The sequence below is a fragment of the Physella acuta genome, unplaced genomic scaffold (genome assembly GCF_028476545.2).
Source record: "Physella acuta isolate Inbredline_101_S28 unplaced genomic scaffold, ASM2847654v3 ptg000851l, whole genome shotgun sequence".
Taxonomy (NCBI): Eukaryota; Metazoa; Mollusca; class Gastropoda; family Physidae; genus Physella; species Physella acuta.
Genome location: NW_026732368.1, coordinates 332,902 through 338,046, shown reverse-complemented (window position 1 = coordinate 338,046; position 5,145 = coordinate 332,902). Strand labels below are relative to the sequence as shown.

At 34.3% G+C, this 5,145-nt stretch overlaps 1 non-coding gene across 1 annotated transcript; it reads right to left on the bottom strand.

Annotated features, from left to right (window-relative positions):
- Window positions 1–1,773: 1,773 nt before the first annotated feature.
- Window positions 1,774–1,846, bottom strand: Trnar-ucu (transfer RNA arginine (anticodon UCU)). Its single transcript has one exon. It is a non-coding gene; the product is annotated as a tRNA-Arg (tRNA).
- Between the last annotated feature and the right edge of the window lie 3,299 nt (window positions 1,847–5,145).

The following is a 5,145-nucleotide window of genomic DNA, read 5'->3' as shown; positions in this document are numbered from 1 at the left end:
TTACCACACCGTCCAATGATATTAAATATAATAACCTTAAATATGATTAGCTTAAATATAGTTACCTTAAATATGATTACCTTAAATATAATTACCTTAAATATGATTACCTTAAATATGATTACCTTAAATATGATTACCTTAAATATGATTACCTTAAATATGATTACCTTAAATATGATTACCTTAAATATGATTAGCTTAAATATGATTACCTTAAATATGATTACCTTAAATATAATTACCTTAAATATGATTAGCTTAAATATGATTACCTTAAATATGATTACCTTAAATATAATTACCTTAAATATGATTACCTTAAATATAATTACCTTAAATATGATTACTGCAAGAACAAACCACTGTACAGCATTAAAACAAACACTTCCCTGCCTTAAAGAGGCAAATGATTGCTTTAAGGTCTTGCGTTATCTTGGTTATATTTATACCTTACGTTCTTAGTGCAGGCATCCTATATATGCTGTGTTTTAAGCGTGTGTGTGTGCTTGTGCGTGCTTGTGTGTGTGTGTGTTTGTTTGTTTGTGTGAACACCCAAATACCTTAGAACAGTGGTTCTTAACGTGGGTCCATCGAACCACAGGGGTTCGTCAATTCAGTCTCAGGGTTCGACGAAAACCAAGACACACACCCGACTTATATGTTTCACAATCGGATTTTGTCAGTGCGGACGATACAACTGTTAAGTAGGGTTCGTTGAATGCGCATATGAAACTATTTGGGTTCGGTACCTCCAAAAAGGTCGTCCACATTGATTGTCCCGAGAAGCCTCACAAAACGAAGATTTAATTTTGCTAAAGTTTCCATGATTTTAGTACCTATAACCTGGGTTATTTAATTTTAAAGAGCTTTTTATAAATTGTGGTACATTATGAAAGTGTGACCCTTCCAAGGCCCTACATTGACCTATACTGACCTTTACTCATTGCATCTCGTAAAAACGTAAGAAACTGAAATTTTAAAAAATAAATAATCAATAGATTAAGCTATTTAACACAACACTTGTATTCAATGGCGTAGCAAGGTCGGGTATCACCCGGTGCGGCACTTAATGGTGTCACCCCCTCCCCCCCAGAAGCGTAGCGACTCTTCCCGGGGACATACTTTCAATTTTCGATTTGCACCCCCTAAATGGTGTCACCCGGTGCCGTCCGCACCCCCCGCCCCCTGGCCCCCCTCGCTACGCCTCTGCTTGTATTACAAAACAAGTTTATATGATATGGTGGTTTAAATATTATAATTACTGCTAGTGATTTCTTACATATTTTTTCGGCTATTCTATAAAGATACAAGAATAAATCTGCACTATTTTAGTGTATAACTTCTTGAATAATAGAAACCCATCTCTTGCGCTTATAGCTGTAGGAAAATCATATGTTCTGTTATTTGAACAACCAAAGGCGGAATTACTGGCAAAAGAAACAGGAGTAGCGTCCCATCTATCAGTTTTGCGCCCTTCTCAATTGTATTGTCATTCACTCAAAGAGCTATGACAAATTGAAGTTTGAAAGAATATTGCATCAGCTATCTTATAGACAGAATGAATTTGACAAAGATATATCTAATTACTTTTCAATAATAAATTTAAAAATTCAAGTTAACGTTAAGCACATATTTACCCAATTAATGTGCGTACTGTTTTTATTCCTAATAGGACATTATTTTTTTAGGTAGACCTTTTGCGTTATATTACTGTGTTCCGTTTGTGATTGAAATTTTTAACGAGAATATCAAAAACAAATTGCCGTGTAGCATCCCCGGCGGGATTCGAACCCGCGACCTCTGGATTAGAAGTCCAGCGCGCTATCCACTGCGCTACGGGGACTGCACAGTACACACTCAATTCTTTTTTCCGTTGTAGGGCTAATCTAAGTAAGGCTCGTTCTGAGCACATGGTAGATTATTCCTGGACAGCGTTATTTGTAGCGCTGGAAAATCCTGCATGAGATGCTTATCTGATATCTAATAAAGTGTTACGTTCAGGCATATCTTCGAAGGGGTTGGGGGGTAGGGGGGGGGCACCACCCGCATCTGTCTAAGGTGTCATTTACATATTGACATGATATTAATTATTCCTAATTTGCCTACCATTTTTTAAGAAGACTGGTTGTTTAAATATAAACAGCGTCGTCCAGACTACATTTCTTGGATCTTTGTTTTTGGGGCGCGGTTTGTACATATTACCGCCTAGACGCCCCGGGGTGTGGTGTATAAAATACTTGATTATACGTTGATCCGTAAGGGTGAGGTCGAACACCATAAGCGATCTAACAGGTGTCAGGGGCGTCGTGGGAGCATCCAGGTAAAAAAAGCATAGGGGCGCCTAGCGCCGCCCTTGATTCAATTTTATTATTATTCTCAGTAGGGCTCTTTAGTAAACATGGGGGAGTTTGGGGCGCTTGCGGTCCCAAGACAGGCTGGGCGCCCTATGCATTTTGCTTGTTGATTCAAATAGATTTAGAAGTAGGCTCCACTATAACATTTTGTTCTCAACCTTTAAAAAAGTTTGTATCATTTTAAAGGGGAGTAATTCATACAAAGGTAAATGTTTTGGAGAAACAAGACTTGCGTCCCTTGCACAGGTCTTCCAAATTTTCTTCATAACTGAGGTTGAGGGACTTACTTATTGTAACAAATACATGGTGTTTTTTTCTGATTCTATATTATTATTATTTAGATATTATTTAGCACATAATTCAATATGAATGTCAGTTTGACAAATGACGCTATTCATTCACATTTTAACTTATAACTACAATGGCTCACTATATTTCAATTACTAGTAGTAGTTTTTTTTTTATCCAGAATCTTCTTAATTTAAAAAAAAAGTTATTCTGACCACATCTATAATCATGTGAGTTAACTATAAGTATTTTATGCTAGTTCTTAAGAATCAGAGTAAAATAGATAAATGATGTATAGTAATATTCACCTTTAAGATGGGTTACATAACAAATAACATCACTTGATTTTTTGGCCCTTGCTGTATGCTCTAACCCCAGCATGAGTAAAGGGAATGATTATAATGTAATTGTAAATATGTTGTTTCCTAACGTTTACGGCAAGTGGCTTCAGGTTGTAAAACATTTCTTTGTGTATCTTTACTTTTTTCAGAAAATGTATAAAAGGCGTAGCGAGGGGGGTACATATGTCAGGGGACTCCGACCCTAGGGGGCGCCAAAATGGGTTGAAACAAACAATTAAAAGCTCATTTTAGCTGCAGTTTTGCATTATAAATATAAAAAATATATGGGGGGGGGGGGCCAAATTGAAAGTTTGTCCCCCTGGAAGGGTCACTATGCCTCTGAAATGTATTCATGTTTTCTACTGTTTGGGTTTATGTTAGATGCATACAGTACACTACTACACTGATACCCTTGAACACATTGATCAGGGCAATTGAGAGATCAGCTTGCAGTGTTGTTTCTGTGTTTAAGGACAAGCTGTTTGATCTTTACAACACGAGAGAGTAAGTGTTAGGAAATCTGTCCTTGTGTTTCAATACAGAAAACATACACCATCCACTGGTCAGGGCCTGTTCAGATGAGAAACCCACTCCTTGATGTGGTTCACTTCTTAGAATTTTATAACAAGAAAAAAAAGAACTTTTTTAAAATATTTTAACACTAGGTCATCCTTAAGAATATATTATGTAATCACTCTAATGTACATTACTATGCCAAAACTGTTGTAAAGTATATGTGTGTTTTGTTAACATAGAATTTGTTCCAGTTTTGTATAGGTTTTCTTATACTGCTTTATATACTAACTGCTAAGCTTATTCATTGATATCTTTTCCACTTAATTTAAACTCAGTTATGGATGTTTTTTGTTGGTGATTGAAAATTAAAACAACCTGGAACCTTGAATTTGGTCTTAGATGGGTATTGTGATAACCCACTCAACTCACTTGTATCATGTGGCCTATAGACAGAATACATATTGGTTTCAAAATGTATTTTACTTTGTAAGAATTCATTGACATTGTTAACTGAAACTGTATACATTACTAGGTTAATTTTTTTTTTTTTACCATAATTATATTTACTATTTATTTGGTGTTGTACGCAACTTTAAAAAAGTCATTTTGTTTGGTAGATCTATATATTTTGGGTAAATAATTTCCTTATAACTCACTCAGATGGACAAAAAGCAGTTCTTGGTGTGAAACGTTAAAAAAATCATCTAGTCATTATGTGGTTGGATGGTAGAGTACACTAATGATAACCTGAAAGTTTTAAGTTAATATCCCTGTCAGTAGGATGTCAATGAGTCCAAAAAGCTCATGTAAGGGAAAACTAGCATGGCTGGGCATAGTACTGACCACACAATATTTTTTTATACAGAGGTCATTGAAATAGATTAACTCTACTTCATTTGTCCCATGTGTATACGACACTAACAGGAAAACAAGTCTTTCTATTGCTAGTATCGGTAACATTCTAGAGCTAGCTTTACTCCTAGCCAAGCCTTAGAAATCATGCACATACTATATAACAAAAAACAGCAATTTTGACCCATTATAACATTTTAAGCAGTTCCATGGACCACAACCAAATAAACCTCAAGAATGTTATAAAAATTAACAAACATAAAATCTGATCAACTTATTTTTATTCATAAAATCACCATGTTACTTGTTAAATATATGTTCTTTACATTTTGTCTGTCTTAAAACAGAAATAAACATGTATAGTCTTATAAAAAAATAAAAATAAATAAATAACACGTAGCAAATTCTTTCATACTAAACTGCTGGTAATGTTTTTACAAAACCTTGTCAAAGATGTTCTGTAAACATAAATGAACTAACGAATCTACAAAATTTGATGTATACAAATATTTTGTTTTTAGAAATAAAGACCCAGCATTTTACTTGACACCTTTTTTGATAGTCACCACTAAAGTGTTCCGTTAATTATTTCAGTCTTCCAGCTAGAATTTTTAAGTATTGACACAAAAATTGTTTTGAAATGTTATCAACAATCAACTAGGTTAGGAATTAAATAGATAAAAATAACATATTCAGCTTTTTAAATACTTAAAACAAATATTTCTTTGGTACATATGTTTAAAATTAACTAAATAGTAGTTTTAAAAAACATAAGGAGCATGAACTATTGA